Source organism: Lolium perenne, chromosome 4 (assembly GCF_019359855.2).
Source record: "Lolium perenne isolate Kyuss_39 chromosome 4, Kyuss_2.0, whole genome shotgun sequence".
Classification (NCBI taxonomy): domain Eukaryota; kingdom Viridiplantae; phylum Streptophyta; class Magnoliopsida; order Poales; family Poaceae; genus Lolium; species Lolium perenne.
In genome coordinates, this window is record NC_067247.2 from 66295563 (window position 1) to 66313667 (window position 18105).

The 18105-nt window shown below is 54.4% G+C and overlaps 1 long non-coding RNA gene across 1 annotated transcript; it reads right to left on the reverse strand.

Moving 5' to 3' along the window:
- Positions 1 to 16445: 16445 nt before the first annotated feature.
- On the reverse strand, positions 16446 to 17730 carry LOC127292832 (uncharacterized). Its single transcript, XR_007845403.1, has 2 exons — positions 17355 to 17730; positions 16446 to 16785 (listed from the first exon to the last, which is right to left on the reverse strand). It is a non-coding gene; the product is annotated as an uncharacterized lncRNA (long non-coding RNA).
- Between the last annotated feature and the right edge of the window lie 375 nt (positions 17731 to 18105).

Here is an 18105-nt window from a genome sequence, read left to right on the forward strand (position 1 = left end):
AGCCCATCACCAAGCTTGGCTGGGAGCTCCGGAAGGCGGCTGAGGAGCTGGTTCCGATGCTATGGCCCGCGGAGGCGGTGCCGCAAGATATCTCCGACCTCATCTCCTTGATGGAGCGGGCGCCGGATCGCTTCCTCGACTGGAAGGAGTCGGCCACGCGCGCTGGAGCCGACATGGCGCTGTCCTTTGTCCTCTCCTGGTACAACGAGGTGGACCTTGGGCAGCTCGAGTACCGGCGAGCCGACGTGGAGGGCAAGCTCCCGGCCGAATACAAGACTGCCCGGCTTGCCCGAGCCAGCGCCATCGCCGACTTCGTCGACAAGAGCCTCTTCGTTGCGGACCCGAACCCGCCGTCTGACGACAAGGATGAGGAGATGCAAGACGAGGAGGCGGGAGACGCGCCTGGGGACGACCCGGCAGCCGGCTCCGCTGATGCTCCTCCGGCTGGTCCTTAATTTACCTGTCTCTCAGTTGTTGCTTTTGCCAAGACAATTTGTTAAATCCCCGGGATGCCGGGTGCACACGTATGAATATTATCATCTCTTTTATTATGTCACACTTTAATGTGTTTGTTAATCACTTGTGTGCCGGCTTACTTTCTTTCGACTTGTTCGCTTTTTCCCATCCGCCCCACTCTTTGGCTTTGCTCTTGTCGGTCGTACGTCCGACTTGCGATCCGTCGCCGGATCAAGAGCGGGCCGCTGGGTGAGGCCGACAGTATTTCAGTCGAACGAGCCGAATTCGGCAATTCGGCACTTTTATGAAAAGTTGCAAGTCAACTCGCTTTTACTCTTTCCCTTAGCCGTCTTTCGCGTGCCGGCTTCCTAGACCTTACTCCCGCCAGCCGGACAGCCGGGTTGCGGTCTGTAGCTGGATCGGAAGCCGGCTGTCGGAAGCCGGATCACGTTACTGAGCCGGCCGCGTGAGAGGGTTTAAGCCAATTGGCGAAACAAAGTAGAGTACGCGAAAAACTTGTCGGAAATGGCGCTCTTGGCGCATGCTTTTTCATAGCTTAGAAAAGGGATACAAGGGATACATACATTCCTGCTCTCAAGTATAAAATGGTCGAAGCAACCTAACGTTCCAGGGACGTTTAGTCTCCTCGTCAGTTTTGTTTGCCTTGTTTTTCTTAGCCTCTTGGGCATCTATGAGATAGTAGGAATCATTGCCTACTGCCTTGCTCACGATGAAGGGACCCTCCCATGGGGATGACAGTTTATGCTGTCCGGCTGTCCGTTGGACCAGCCGGAGCACTAGGTCTCCTTCTCGGAATGCTAAGGACTGGACCTTCCGGCTGTGGTAGCGTCGGAGGCTTTGCTGGTATACGGCGGACCTGGATTCGGCCATCAGCCGGACCTCTTCAACCAGGTCGACTCCATCTTCGCGAGCTTCTTTGGCTTCAGCTTCTGTGTATAGCTTGATCCTTGGCGCGTCGTGCTCGATGTCAGTTGGTAGGACGGCTTCGGCCCCATATACGAGGAAGAAGGGTGTGAAGCCGACTGAGCGGTTTGGCGTCGTGCGCAGGCTTCATAGTACGCTGGGCAGCTCCTCAATCCAACAACCGGCTGAGCGCTCAAGCGGCTCCACCAGCCGGGGCCGGATGCCGGCTAGGATCAAGCCGTTTGCTTTCTCCACTTGGCCGTTTGACTCCGGGTGCGCCACGGACGATAGGTCCATTCGGATCCCCATCTCCCCACAGTAGCGTTTGAAAATGCCTTCGGCGAAGTTGCTGCCGTTGTCGGTGATGATGCTGTGGGGGTAGCCGTATCTTACGATTATTTCCTTGAGGAATGTGACGGCTGTGGAGCCGTCCAACTTCTTTATTGGCTTGGCTTCGATCCACTTAGTGAATTTGTCAATCATCACCAAGAGATGAGTCATGCCGCCTCGCGCTGTTCTGAATGGGCCCACCATATCCAAGCCCCATACGGCAAACGGCCATGTGATGGGGATGGTTTTCAAGGCGGAGGCCGGCGTGTGCTTTTGCTTGGCAAAGCGTTGGCAGCCATTGCACTTCTTCACCAGTTCTTCTGCGTCTCTGAGCGCGGTCGGCCAGTAAAAACCGTGCCGGAAAGCTTTGGCCACTATGGCTCTGGATGAGGCGTGATGTCCGCACTCTCCTTGGTGGATTTCCCGTAGGAGTTCAATCCCTTCAGCCGGCTCGACGCACCGCTGGAACACCCCACTTACGCTGCGTTTGTACAGCTGGTGGTTGATGATTGTATAGGCCTTGGCCCTTCTCTCAATCTGCCTGGCCTGGACTCTATCATCAGGCAGCACACCGTCGGTGAGGTAGGAGAGGAATTCTTGTGCCCATGAAGGTACGCATCTTATCTCGAATATGCTGACCAACAGGGCCTCCTGCGTGGGAGCTTCCGGATTCAACTGCATGGTCGCCGGGTTCGGCTTGCTAGCCCCCGAGTTTGGCGATGAAGCCCCCGGGTTGGACTGAGAAGTCCCCGGGTTCGGCATGGTAGCCGGCGGGTTTGGCTTGTTAGCCCCCGACTTGGGCGATGAAGCCCCCGGGTTCGGCTGAGCAGCCCCCGGGTCATCCGGCACGAATATTGAATCCGAGTCCGGTGACGGTATGATGGACGGCTTCTTGAGAACCGCCAAGGCGACACCCGGCGGAATGGCTTGCCGGGTTGAGCCAATTTTGGATAAGGCGTCAGCCGCTTCGTTGTTTGCTCGTGGCACATGGTGGAATTCACAGCCGTCGAAGAAGCCGGATAGCTGTTAGACGTGGAAGCGGTACGAGGCCATGTTGGCGTCCTTCGCGTCCCAGTCGCCCGATGCTTGCTGTATAACCAAGTCGGAGTCGCCGAAGCAGAGTATGCGGCGTACGCCAATCTCCTTGGCCAGCTTCAGCCCATGAATGAGCGCTTCATACTCCGCCACATTGTTGGATGCGGCGAAGTGGATCTGCAGGACGTAGTCCAGCCGGTCTCCCTTGGGAGAGGTGATGACGATGCCGGCCCCCAAGCCGTTGCGCATCTTCGAACCGTCAAAGTGCATCTTCCAATGTGTGGAATCCGGCACAGGCGGCAGGTACTGCATCTCGGCCCAGTCGACGAAGAAGTCCGCGAGGATCTGTGACTTGATGGCTGTGTGCGGCTCGTAGAGGATGGTGTGGGCGGCTAGCTCCAGAGCCCACTTGGCAACCCGGCCGTTGGCGTCTTTGCTGCCAATGATTTCCGCCAAGGGCGCTGTGGCAACCACCTTGATGGGGTGCTCTTGGAAGTAATGCTTGAGCTTCTTGGCCGCCATGTATACGCCGTAGGTGACCTTCTGGTAGTGGGGGTAGTTTTGCTTCGACTGGGAGAGCACTTCGCTGAGGTAGTAGACTGGGCGCTGGACCAGCTGCTCCCTGCCATGGTGCACTTGGTTAGCCTCGTGGTGCTCGAGGTTGGCGTTCTCCGCGCCGGCTGCGCCACCCGGCCCGCCGGCTGGAGGCGGCGGGGGTGGAGGCGGGAGAGGTTCACCGCTTGTCAGCCGCTTCATGAAGTGGCAGTCGCGGGTGGTGTGGTTGGAAGGGTTCTTGCCGCTGTGGTACTTGCACGGCGAGTCGAGCATCTGCTCGAAGGTGTACTTCGGCTTCCACTGCCGGTCTTGCTTCTGGCGGCGGCTGCCGCCTGCCGCGTTGTCTGCCACGGCGGCTACGTGGGCGGAGCCGTACCGGCGGTCCGGCTGGTCGCTGTGACGCTTGCCGCGGTAGTTGTCCCGCCGGCTGCCATGAGAGGCGCCGTCTGCCGGCTTGTACTCAGCCGACTTGTTGTTGTCCCGTCTTGCTGGGGCCGGCGAAATATCAGCCGGCGCCTTGCCGGCTTCCTCAGCCAGCGCGTATTTGTCCGCGATGGCCATCAAGGCGGCCATCGACTTGGGGTCGCTGCGGCGCAGCTTGTGCCACAGCATGGTGTTGGGCCGGCAGCCTCCCATGAAGAAGCTGATGGCTTGGATCTCGTGCACACCCTCGCAGGAGTTGCGCATCTCGCACCCGGCGCGTCGGGTATGCGCGGTCCGTCTCGTCCGGGCCCTGCTTGCACATCTCAAGCTGCTGAGGGCGACCCGGCCGGCGATAGGTGCCGGTGAAGTTGCTGATGAAGGCCTCTTCGAAATCCAGCCAGCCGTTGATGCTGCCGGCTGGCAGGTTGTTGAGCCAGGTGCGGGCGGAGCCGACCAGCATCAGGGGGGAGTAGCATACCGCCCAACGCTTGTTGCCTCGAGAGATGCCGACTGCGGTGGAGTAGTCCTGCAGCCAGTCCTCCGGCTTGGCGGTGCCGTCGTACTTGGGCGTGTCGCGGGGGAGCTGGAAGCCGTCGAGCACGGGCTCGTTGGCAATGCGGGGCCCGAAGCACTTGGGGCAAGCCGGCGCCTCCTCTTCCGCGATGCGGGATTCGACCAGCCGATCGAGGCGGTCTCTGGCGTCGACGGGCTCGATGCGGGGGCCCAACCGGGAACGTGCTGGCTGCCGGGTGTCGGTTCGCTCTGGAGCCGGCCTGTGCTGGCGCCTTGGCGCCGCCAGCTCGGAGTCGTTCTCCTCGTTCCGGTGTGGTGGTGGGCGGCTGCGGCCGCTGTGGCCGCCGTCCAGCCGGCTTGTCCGGCTTGAACCTGCGCGGGTGTCGCGGGAGTCTCTGTGCCGGCTTGGTGCGGGCGAGGCGGATTCGGCCGTGTCCCTGTGGTGGTCCTTGCTGGTGCCTGCAGCAGCGCGGACGGGAGGAGCTTTCGAAGCACCATACCTGGGGTCCTTGGTCTGCTCAGCTGCAGCCCGGCACAGGTCAGCTACGCGCTGCGTCTGGCGGCGCAGCTCTTCTCCTTCGAGGAGGGCTAGCTCCTTCGAAGCCGCTTCGGCTGCGAGGATGTTCTTGTCGGGGGTGTTGTAGATGGGCAGCTCCGCGGATGGAGCCGGCGCTTCCACGCCGTCGCGCTCGATCTCAGCGCCTAGGCCGCCTCCGCGCTTGCGGATCATGCCGGCTCGGCTGGGGTTGTTGCCGCCTGGCGTGAAGCCATGGGCGTGCTCGAACTCACGCTGGGTGATGCCCAGCTGGCGCTTGGCTGCAGCCAACTCTTCGGCCTGCTGGAGGAGGAGCTGGCGATGTGCTTCCAGGTCCGCCTCGATGGTGGCGGCGTCGCCGCCTGCGGTGAGCGGGGAGCTCAACTTCGTCCGGACTTCGTCCAGCCGGGATGGAGGTGGGGGCGCCTTTGGGCCCGAGCCGGAGGCGTTGGGGTCGACGTTGCGCTCCAGGTTGGGGCCGCGGGTGCGCGGGTTCTTGGTGGGGAGCTCCTCGCCAGCCATCATGACTTGCACGACGGCGGGGCTGGCGGGAGCGCTGCTGCCAGCTCGCGAAGGAGGGCTTGCGCAGCGCAGCACCTGCCGCGGGTAGCGCGGCGGTGCGACGGTGGCGACGTAGACGTCGTGGCCGCCGAAGGAGATGACGCTGCCGCCGGCTGGGAAGGGCCGGTCGGCGAAGCAGCCAGCGTTGTCGGCGCGCGGTCGAGGGAGCCGAATCTCCAGATCAAGCCTGAAGCGACTCGCTCGCCGGTGGTGATGGTGAGGCCCGTCCGGATGAAGACACCGGCCGAGGATGCTGAAGGCCCCACGGTGGGCGCCAAATGTCGTGGTATCGTCACGGCATATGCCATAGGGTGGCTAACGAAGGTGGTTCCTAGGAGATCTCACGGCGGTATCCGGATGCGGGTATGGGGACGAGCGACACGGCGACGTACCCAGGTTCGAGGCCCTCCGATGGAGGTAACACCTCTACTCCTGCTAGAGTGTATATGATGATCACACAGTACAAGGTTGCTCCTTGAGCTGTGTCCGGCTACTCCTGGGAGGCTAAGGAAGACAAGAGTCTCTCTCTCAGGGCAGCGCTAGGGGTGGAAGTGAGGTGAAAATGATCGATCCCCTGCACGAGAGGGGGTAGCGCGGCTTATATAGACACCGGCACTTTACATATAAGACCCTATAGTCTACTGGCCGGCTTGGCCGGCTCCGGCTTCCGCTCCTTCCCGAGGCAATGACGTCAGGAGCCGTTGAGGCCTCATGGCCTGTCCCATCCGGCTGCCACGGTCAGCGGTATGGAGAGGAGGTGTCCCTGTCGCCATCAGCCACTGTAGCCAGTACGGATCGACGTAGACCATGATGGCCTGTCCGGCGCGTGGCACTATTGCTCCACAGTGCCCCGCGCTTTACGGAAGGTGAAGTCAGCGTGGACTTTGGGAACCTGGATCACCAACCCGGTTCCTTCCAGTGCAAGACTCGCCAGCCTCGAGTCGGCCTGAGGTACAAACCCCCAGTCGGATATGGCTTGTAGAAGCCGGCCCAGCTACAGCATTGGCGGCCGTAGCCAGGCCGACTAGGACCTAGAGCCAGCCGGCTTCCGGACCAGCCGGCTGCTCCTCAGCCGGCCTTTGCCGCGAGCCAGCCAGTGGCCAGCCGGCTGCTCCCGCGTCCATTGCCCTACCCGGGGTCTTCCCCCCGACAAGGATGCCACACTGACAGCATATAAACTAGGCGTTTGTGATTCACACATTATAATCCCACATCTGCTTTTCTACTAACATCTTTACTAAAAATCTCATGTGTGTGATAACTAAGAAGTAGAATGTGAGTAATAGAAATTTCATATTTGCAAAATAAATGAGAAAGCGGAATAAACCAAGGGACACTTATTTTGTAAGCTTGCAAACAAATAGATATGTGTTCCTGCTTAATCCGTGAAATCTACTTATTTTGATCGGGAGACTTATGTTCATAGACTCATCGCACGGTATGCTTAGTAGTAGTACCGCTAAAGTTGTTTATACATTATTAATTATATGTATCCAGTGAATTTCATAGTCCATGCTTGTTCCAGATATGGAGATGGAGAAGATTTTGGGTTAGCACCTATGGATTTCTTTGTCAGTATAGTGGATCCATTGAAAGAGCCTCCACTAATCACTGCAAACACTGTGCTGTCCATTCTTGCGGTGGACTATCCTGTTGAGAGGGTTTCGTGCTACGTCTCTGACGACAGAGCTTCTAGCCTGGGAACAACTCCTGTGACCACCCTGGCATGATTCGCTGAAGGCTCAATCTAGGAAATTTGTGGTCATATGAGTCAATCATTTTATAAGACCATAGGAGGCGATCTTTGACAGTAATTGTATGTTCTTACCTCATAGGCATGAGAACATTTAAGTTTATACATGTTATAATACCGCAGTTGCCACCTCATAGACAGATATCAGGGAAACCCAGAGGGTGGTCTGCTGGGTTGCCACTACAGTAGCTCAAATATCTTATGTGCATTAGTTTTATATATTGTAGCAATCAAATATACTTTGAGCCCCGTGGCAACGCACGGGCGTTTGTACTAGTAAAGTAGAAAACGAAAAAAGGCAGATTGCAGAGCTGCTGCGTTTACAGAGCTGCTGCGTGCCGGCCCTCCTATCGGCGGCGCGGGATCCCTCCAGGCGGCGGCGGGTGGCCCAGCGGGCGGAGGCAGGGAGGGAGGCGACGGGGAGGGAGGGCCGGGGTAGGGCAGCCCCAGGCGATGTGGCGCCAGAGAGGGCCAGCCAAGGGCGAGGCGGCGCCGGAATCGGGGACGGCGGCGCTGGAGAGGGTCGGCCAGGGCGGCGCCGGAGAGGGCCGGCCAGGAGCGAGGGCCGTCGGAATCCGGGCTGGTGGAGGAGAGGGGAGACGGAGAGGGCCGGCCAGGGGCGAGGCGGCGCTGAAATCTGGGCCGGCGGAGGAGAGGGGAGCCGGAGAGGGCTGTCCTGGGGAGAGGCGGCGCCGGAATCGGGGACGGCGGCGCTGGAGAGGGTCGGCCAGGGCGGCGTTGGAGAGGGTCGGCCAGGGCGAGCGAGGCGGAGCGCGTTGCCTCTCCAATTCAGAGCAATACAGAGGTCTGACCCTCTGAATCGGTACCCATGTAAGTTAGCCGCGCGCGGGCTGCCCTCGGAATTGGCCCATCGATTCTAGGATCCAATACCGAGCACAAACAAACAGCGGAATTCGCCAATTTGGACCTCAATTCCAATTCCGAGCCCGAATTATGTGCAACCAAACAGGGATTAGTGTTTTAGTTTAGTTTCTAGAATCTATACCTAATAATAAAGGAGCTAACGTTTCCTTGGTTTGGTCCGTCAAAATACGTTTTCGTCCACCGTTGGTTACGTCTTCAACTGTCAAACCTTTTTCGTCCGCCGAACTTTCCTTTTTCCTCATGTTGCACAGCGGAAAAAAAAAAGAGTTCAGGACGAATACGTTTGACTGGGACTAGGACTCCAAGCTTGACACGAGGGTCTAGAGTCCCCGATTCCCGAATCCAACTCGATCATATATATATATATATCCTACCAAATCGCGTGTGGCCGTCGAGGTTTAGAAGGATAAGCTGCAGAACCGAGCGTGACCAAAGACGAAATCCGCAATATCCTGGATTATGTGATCGCTGAGGATCGAGTCGGATATACACGTGAGATCAAGGAGACAGAGATCGACCACAGGAACGTTTGCTCCACCTACACCGCCCTGGGAGCGATCACGAGGTGACATCAATGGCGAGCAAGATGTCGTTCGTAGGCGGCTGCTGCTCCTTATATCTAGCACCTGCCCCGGAGCAACTCCTGATCTGCCTCAAAGCGTGTGTTTTCATCTTCTGGTCTTGAGTATGGTGAACTCGGTGGAGGCGATATGAAGCCTTGAAGGTCCTCCGTGTCCTTCTGATCTGGTGATTGATTCCTGCACGTACTGATGCCTTGGAGTCTCGATTCTCGTTCAGATCAAGGCACGTTTGTTCCCACTCGGAGAAGTTGCGAGGTCATGCCCGCCCTCATGCTTGACCGCGTCCGTGACAAAGGCGGCCGTGGTCGACACCAACTCACCAAGTACGCCATCGGTGCAGATCAGGAGCAATGCATGCCAGCCAGTGTATACAAGGCTAGAAAGATAGATCGATGAAGCCTGCTATACTCGATGAGGAAGGTCGACGGCAAACACAAGCCCGTGTAGCAGCTCAGCTCATGGCCTCCTGCGCCCATTGGCCAATGAAAAAGTTGAAAACGTGAAGAACAGCAAGATCGCCTGAGCCATGTGCTATCCACACGATGAGAACTTACAATCTGTTTGCTCCCAGGAAGATGGTCCGTCGACCGTCGCCAAGGACATGAGCCATGCCGTGCAGCGACTTGGGCCATGAGCCATGGTCATGCATGGCGCGCACCACGCTGACAGAACGGAAGGCGACTGCCTCCGGTAACTCGACGAGTCGCACGATGCGGATCAGGAGGTCCATGGAAAGGTCCGAACAGTTTGGACTTGCATAAGGTTCTGCCATTGTGACAAAAAAATCACGTCAAGGTATTGTTTGAAGAAAAAAACATGCTTCTTTCAAATAATAACTGAAGTTCTGTACGCTAAAAAGTTCCATGAAATTAAGAAGCTTCTTAATTTGTTCTATGGCACAACAAGGAATTTATTGCATTTACTTGAGTCACCAACTAGAAAATGTGTTGATTGTTGATTCCTTTGGTGCAAATCTTCGGCTAACAAATAATAAATTGACTTATGGGCATACTGCCAGACTAACCATGCTTCTGCTCCATGCAACAAGATTGGAGAATGCACTACTTTCAAGACTTTGCAACACCTGCATAATAGTTAATTCTGAGTTGGCAGATCTTTTTCAAGGTTTGAAGAAATTTCTTGACAATTTTGTCTGTAGATCCTACTTGATCTTAAACTTTAAGGATGCTATTTATTTAACCTTCAATACTGGAAAGCGGAAGGACCAATTACTCCATTCTTCAATGAGGCCGTGGTAAATATTTGTTTAAACGAGGACAAGCCCCGTGTGCCAAATTCTTATTTTAAAAGATTTTATATATGCCTATGTCTAAAGTCACTTGGCGAATACATTCCACACTGCAAAAATATCCAAACGATTCAAACTATACAACACCGCGAAATAAATTGACTATTTACATGTTATACTATTCATTGCTAAATTTGAGATAAGTACAATTTTTTTGAAATATCTATTAAGATAAATAGATGTAAGAGAAGTAAAAAAAATAGGAGAACGAGAGGAGCGGTTTTATGAGTAAATTATACTCCCTCCGATCCGAAAAAAGAGTCGGAAGGGATAGTCTAATCACGTTTTACAGTTAACCCCTTCTAAATTAATCAAAACAAACACAACGCCGCTCGCCTCCGCGACCACGAACGCCTAGCTCGCGTCCTCAATCAGGCACCAGCTCGCTCCAGCTCGTCCTGGCCGATCTGCCCAGCTCGCATCATGGCGGGAGGACTGAGGAGGACCCAAGTCCAGATCCACGCCAGCCCCTACTCCGGCCAGCACCTACTCCTCCACGCTTCCTCCACCCTCCTCTGGCCGATTTACTCCGCGATCTGCCGAAGGACCAGGAGCGATCGGCGCCGCCTTTTTCGTCGTGGGAGAAGGATCCGGTGTGTCCGGCCTCGCGACCAACGGATCCGGCTCGTCCAGCCTCGTAGTCAGCAGATCAGGCCTCGCCGACCCCGGATTCGGCGATTCGTCGCAGGCTTGGATAAAAGTCAAGCTTTTTGGTGGAGGAGGGCTCGCGCTGAGGCGATGGAAGGTGGAGTGGAGCTTGGCGGGGTGAGGGAAGGTGGCGCGGCGCGACGACGGCAGAGCGCGCCGCAGCGAGAGGAGGCAGCGGCGAGGTGCAGCGAGGGGGCACGGCATGGGGATCTTGGCGGCGAGCCGGCGACGCGAGGCGAGGGGCAGAGCGAGCGGCTTGCAGGTGCGAGTGGGGTGACCGGGTGAGGGTTTCGTGCGGGTGACGACCGCACACGATTCGGGAGTGCGGGTTGACGAAGGAAAAAACTCAAGGGTTGTTTTGCAAAAAATCCTTTTCCGACTCTTTTTTCGGATCGGAGGGAGTATTAGCAATGTCATGCTTGATTGCTGGCAGATAATATCCAAGATAATAGAACCAGGTTATTCTCCGATGTTCTTCAGTTTGTGTTGGCCGATGTTCTTAAGTTTGTGTTGGTAATGTGACCAACGTTATCATTGTCACATGTATTGTATTCACTATTTGATTGTTTTTTATTTTTTTCCGTAGCAACGCACGGGTTTTGTCCTAGTCTATACCTAATAATAAAGGAAGAAGCGTTTCCTTGGTTCGGTCCGTTGCTTTACGCTTTGGTCCATCGCAAAGTGCGCCTTCGTTCGCTTGGTTTTATATGGGCGCGTGTCCGGATATAGCTGGAGTCCATCACGACCCGGCCGCACGCAAGGACGCAGAGCAACACATCGGGAGGTTCAACAAAGAAAGCTACGCACCGCGTTGGACATGAACTCCTAGCGCCGAACATCGTCGTATTCGACATGGAATCCTTGCTTAGCTTTTTTGGCAAACGGAAGGCAATAAATAGAACTTGAGACGCTTCACAAAAATCCTAGATCAATTGCAGGTTCTGCTGTTGGATGAGCCTGCGCAAGTTCTGCTGTTCGATGCGCCTCGCAGGCTCGCACGTGACCGGCACCGGAAACCGCCACCCCGTCCTGTCATCCTCTCGAGTAGCACGCCCGGCCTTCTCCTCCTCCGGCGTGGTACTGTCCCGCAACGGGGACCCGCGATGTCCCGCGGCCAGCGGCCGACCTCACAGCGTCGTGGTGATTGACCACTTCCCCGAGCGTCCAGCCCCGATTTAGTTGGACTCCGACCCGTGCTACCGAGACATGCAAATACGATGTCGCAAGTAGCGCTCTGATGGTGGCCAGCGGCGGCTGCACCTGTGCACCACCAGCCTCGACGACCACGCGAGTTCGAACTGGCACGATCTGGGCAGATGCTTTGGAAGGTCAGAGAACCTCTTGGTTCTTGATCAACGCTGATGATGGGTTAATTAACTACAGGTGGTTGCAAACTGCAATGCAGACCAACCAGAAGCGGAGAAAACAACTGCGAGTACAGCCGGCAGCCGTGCGCCATGGACGGCACTACGGCAGCCTTCACATGCTTCTACTTTTACTTTGCTCGTCATCAAGAAGAAGTACACGTGATCAATGGTGGCTGCCAAGTCGAGATCGCCGGCGGCCGATAACAAGGCGGTGGCGGCAGTGGGCCCAAACAGCTATTCGGCGGAATCGATTAATTAGGTTTTGTGCACAAGACCAACTCTCGATGCGTCAAACAATGGCGGTACCGGCGGGAGCCGACGTGGCCGAGGCTGGCACGGACGTGCGCAAGTTCGCGGAGAGGGTAAACAGCGTGGACGTGATCCTCACTGTGCACGGCGACGGGATGAAGAACCAGATCTTCCTGCCGACGGGGGCCATGCTGGTGCAGACCGTGAGTTTGTGACGCTCAACCGGCGCCGGACATGCAGATCCGGTATGTCGAGTACTACGTGGTTGAGGAGGAGACGATCGATCTAGGAATCATGCCAGCAGTCTGGATTACGTTCCGGTCATAAATTAAGCCTCCCGAATCTTTCTCCAATTTATTCATGTTACACGCGTGTGGTGAGGACGAGCATGGCCGGGTGCGAGGTCGCCGCCTTGCACTTTCTTCCTCCGGCGCCGCCTCTCACACCCCACAACCGGCCGCACCACGTCGAAGCTGCTCGCGTTGGTCGCCCAGCGGCGGCGGCTCTCGCCCGCATGTTAGGCCCAGCGAGCTCCCTCTCCGCCAGTAGACTGAAGCCCCCTCGCCGCCACGGTTTACGCACCGACCTCCAGGACTTGCACCTCTCCGTCGGGCGAGACATAAATTTTGTTATGAGCTATATAAAAGGTCTAGCTGAAAGTTGCACCCCTGCTCAGAATTTAAATATCTTCAGCAATGAAGAATTTGGGCCTCTGTTCCGGAGTAAAACATGTGATGGCAACGAGAAAATCGTTGAAATTTATCCTGCAAACTTCAGTTGCTAAGCTTCATCTGAAGCAACGATGGGTGGAGTATGGTATGTGCAGAAGATCTATTGCTTGACAATACGAATTGGAGTATCTACAAGGAAGAATTGTCAGCAATAGCATATTTAAATCTGCAGATGAAGTCGTCGACATGCACCACAATCTGGACCTGATGGTGAGTGTCCTTGCTTCGACTTCTTTACGACAAGGTCAATGACAAACATGGCTACTGCATGGAAGCTGGTCAGACCAAATTGACGCGCTATATGGATGTATTCTCATCTTCTTTTTGATCAAGCCCTGCATCAAACATTATGCAGATGTGTAATATGTATACTTTTCGACTGTCTAAGGGTGGTCTATGGAAAGAGATGCATCAGCAGGATGATGGAGTAGTATGGTCGCTTCCTTGACATGGTCAAATTTAAGATGTTAAATAGGCTCATTGATGCATCATCAAATTGTAGTTTGCTATGGAAGGCCGTACATCTTTAGCTCAATTTGGATAAAGCAGTTGGGGTGCGCAGTGCGCTAGACATAGAACAAGACATCAAATATAAATTGCCAATACCGGTTATCTCAGATGGACACAGGCATTAGGACTGCACGGTAGAATAAGGATGTATTTTAACAGAGGATGCCACTACTGCAAAAAGATAGTTTTAATGTATCACTCAAACGGTTGCAGGATGAAGCAGAACATATTTCTTGGGGTCTCAGTTAGATCTGGTCGAAGAGGAAGTTGAACAAATAAGGTGTGTCTCTTATGATCTAAAATATAATGTTTCTTTCTTACTATTTTTGCTTTTCTATGCATTTTTTTATTATATATATTTCCTCGTAGCAAGTACAACATAGAATGGTTTGCTGGAGCATTTCAGTGTTTGTTTCTTTGAAACTGTGTACACAAAGTTTTCTTCTTATACGAAACTCATCCTACAATATGATCCCACCGTCTTTGCTTGTACCAATTTAATCAAGGGTGATTTTTCACTGTTGAACAAAATCGGAAGAAATTTTATCGTACGTGTATCTCTATTCTTATATATCCCGGTGCAACGCACGGGCAATTTTACTAGTCTATACCTAATAATAAAAACAAAAATGTTTCTATCGTTCGGTTTGGTTTGGTACGTCATATAATCACGGCCGTCCGCTCCTAAAATCTTGTCCGTCCGTATCCGTCAGCTCGCACGACCAGTACAGAAATCTCGCTCCGCGATATGGGACAAAACCGCACGGACGTAAGTCACGAATCGCATCCTTCTCCCGATCGGTATCCACATGCGTATCAGGTCTGGACTCTCAAAGAAAGAGTCATGGTCGAAGTATGGTTTGCCCTACGTACACGCTCATATAGTCATATATACACTGCTCGGTCAAGCCTCGAGTATCCATCAACCAACTCTTCGCTAGCGAGTCGGGAATCGACCGATCTCGACGATAGGAAGACGGCGCGGCTGGCATGAACATGGAGATGTTTTTTTTTTTTTTGAACACGAAAGGTCCCGAAGGACCTGGAATCTGTATTACTTCGTCGGTGGGTGAACAATTACAGAAAGGACCTTAAGAAAAGGAAAAATTACACCAAAGTCCAGTACTTTTGCACAGAACACCATAAAAAGATCGCAGAAAACGCGATCGGATCCAAGCTCGCCGACGATGAACCACCTCCAGCCACGGCCACTCCTGCTCCCGCCGGGGACTCGGCCACTTGGGAGAGCATGAGTGTGAGATGACGCGCCAAGGTGCGAAAGATCCTCCGATGGAGGAAGATGAATCTCAAGCAGCGATTCTTGCCCGAGAATGGCGAGCCAGCCTCGACCGAGAATAGCAGGGGCCAAAAGATGCCACCGCTGGGGAACCGCCACGGGAGCACAGACTCCAGAAACTCCCCACGCCATCGCCCGCCCCCTGCCGCCACGAGGCTCTCTACTTTCTCTCCCTCGCCGCCAAGGCCGGCCAAGAGAAAGCAGCTCACCTGCAGATCACAGTGGAGGAGATAGCAGCGCTTGTTGCAAGAGCTCGATCTGCAGAGCTCCTCATCATCCTCCCACCTCAGGAGCAGATCAAGGAAGCTCCACATTGACCACCCCGTGCCGCGCCATGGCAGCAGGGTGGAATAGCTCGACGGCATAGCTTTATTAACGGAGATGCTTGCGCCCAGCTCCTCGTCAGACGACGGCGCACCGCAGTGCACGCCGGCGACGAGAAGCAGCCACAAGACGCACCAGATCTGGCCGGGAAGATCCGGAGCTCTACTCCCACACGCCATAAAGGACAAACCTCTACTAGACCTAGCCCTACTATAAACACTACTAGCTGCAGCGCCTCGCCTCCACCACTCTCCGACGGCAAAGCCGCCGAGGAGGGCTTCGGTCCGGCCTGGAGCAGAGAGAGGCGCTCTCAGGAACTGTAGCAGGGAGAGAGAAAAGAAAGGAGAGAAAAGAAAGGAGATGTTGGGTTTGATCTGTTAGTTTTAACAGATAAAAGAGAAAGAGTAAAATCTGTTTTAAACCTTGAATTGGTAGAGGAAGTCGAAATCAAACCCCAAACTTGGAATCCCTGAAATCAGCACCCTCAACTTTTAATTCCCGGTCATAATTTACCTCTACATCATTACCAAACAGGGATTGCTGACATGAGTCATCTCTCTCAGCGACAACTGTGGACCACATGTCATATCTATCATCTTCCTCCACTCCCTTTTCTTCTCCCGTGTTCTGGATTTCGTTTGTGTATGAGCTCCTCGCGGAGCGGCGAGCAGTCTCCGCTGATCCTTTCCTGGGAGCCACAAGTGCCGAGTCCGCCGAGTAGCAACGCGGACAAGATGGCGTAGGCTGAGAGCAGAGAGCAGAAGCTGCTCGACATCAGTCGCGGGCGCGTCGGCGAGTCACCGTTGCCTCGTGCCCCCGGACTGCTCCTACCGCCCCCACGCGCAACCTCTTCGCCGCCTCCGGGTTGGCCATGACGCCCTCGGCGAAGTGGCCCAACGCAGGTGGCGAGCGGGTGCTGGTGATAGTACTACTGTCGCCGCTCATCACCTCGCAGTCTGCCCGACCTCGACCGCGTCGCCATGAACTTCCTAAAACTGCATCGGCTCACACTCCCGTTGATCCTCTCCCCCGCCGACGAGGCGCCTGCCAGAGCTCATCGCATGTTAATTGGCGTCTCCTCATCACGAATCGACTTCCCATTCTGCTGCTGGGCGAGTTGCTTTGGCTCAGCTACTCTGCGTGCTCGTTTTTGATGTGTGCTACTGGATAGCGCTAGCTGCTGCCTTGCTGCTATGTGCAAGCTGCTCGGAGATCAAGGTGGACGAAGACAACAAGAACACCTATGTTTCCCTCTTCAGATATGCTAGTAATTCAGAGAAAGTAACCAATCCCAGCCTTGACTACGGCCACGTCAGCGAACCCCGTCTAAAACGAGAGCCCCGTGAGAAGCACCGGGATTTATGAGTTGGGGGTGCTGATTTCCGGTATTCTAAGTTCGAGGTTTGATTCCGACACCCTCTACAAGTTCAAGGTTTTTTTCAGACTTTACTCAAAGAGAAAAGTCAAAAACATAACGTTAAGATAAAAAAGTTGGGCCCACAGGACAACGTCCAGGACCTTTTCTCATGCGTGACTTTTTCTCGTACACGCCCTGATCGGGGGCATCGATAACCAACATGTGGTTTTGGTCCCCTATCACACTGGCCATATATAAGGGAGAGGGGGCATGTAGCAACGAGTTGATGAATTCACGATCTGCTAGATTTGCCCTGACATTCCCTCACCCTACCGATCTAGGGAGGCCAGAAGTGACGCGAAGACCACCACCACCGACAACCAGGAGGGTCGTGCCGGCATGCTGCCCATGATCATCTTCTTCTCCAAGCTTTTCAGCATCTCTGCAACGAACAGGCAGAGAGGGTCATCGCTGGCCATCTAAGGTACACAAATTCTAATCTTAAGTTGGTGTTCTAATTCGAGATTAGATCCTTATGTTGATTAGCTTAAGGCTAATAGTATCTAACAATGGTATCAGAGCATGTTAATCTCGGATTACAACCCTAATTAGGCCTGAACAAATGTTTCCGCTTCTTTAATGGGTCTAATTCCTTTGGCTAATTTTATCTAAGATCTCGGATGGTGTTTCTTCATGATTAAAGAGACTAATATTTCGCATAAACTACATGATCATGCCCAAATCCCCTGTTTGCACCTAAAAATCATGAGTAGAGGATTATGCTTTCTGCTGATGATGATTATGATCATGATTAAGTCAATTCTGCTCATAATGTCCCGTGTTTAGTACCAGCTGAAAGCAGGATTTGAACTTTTTTTTATTTTCCGCTACTCATGCTCGCGAAGAAAAGAGGAGGGGAATCAAATGTTTAGAAAATTCATTCCCCAGATTCAGAAAAACCTAGAAAAGGAAAGAGGATTAAACCAAATGTTGACGAGTCGGGATCCTCACCTTAAGCTTTATGCCACACGCGGTCATCTCTCTTGAGGAGACGCGCGGAATGTACTGAGGACACCACCGAACTAATGGAGAGGCTGCCGGCCTCCGTGCCGGCCGCGCCGCCGTCACCCCGTGCGCGCTGCCGTCGCCCTCCGTGCCTGGTGCGTTGCCCAGGTCGCTGAGCAGCGTGCGCCGGTCACCGCTAGACCACGCCGCCCCTGACGAACACGGCGCCGGCAGCTACGCTCGACGGAGAAGCGCAGCGGACCTAGTCCAGCACACGCTTCGCCGGCGAGCGCCGCTACCGCGTCGGCAAGAAATGTGGAGGACGAGCAGGTCGCCGGTCGCCGGTCGCCGGCCGCCGTCCCTCTCTGTCGGGCGCGGAGAAATCGGGGGAGGAAAGAAATGAAGCTAGGGTTCTGAGAGGGGCGTCGGTTTTGTTCGACCGCAGCGCGGTGACAGCCGTCGGATGAAATCCGACGGTCGAGCGTGGTGCGGGCAAGTTGCCGGTCCGCCAGACTATAACGGGCCATTTTCATGTTGGGCTGTTTTGTTAATGGGCTACTGTCAGTTTTTTATTTTATTTTATTAAATGGCTGAAAGTTAAGTGGAGAACAATGTATCTGCAGGTTTCTGATCATAACGAAAAGTTGTACCTGAAACTACTTTATGTGATTATGTTGATGACATTGTTATGATATTTCTTACTCATATGATAATCAATAATGGGCTTAGGCCACTTTAGGACAAATGTTAAAGGTCA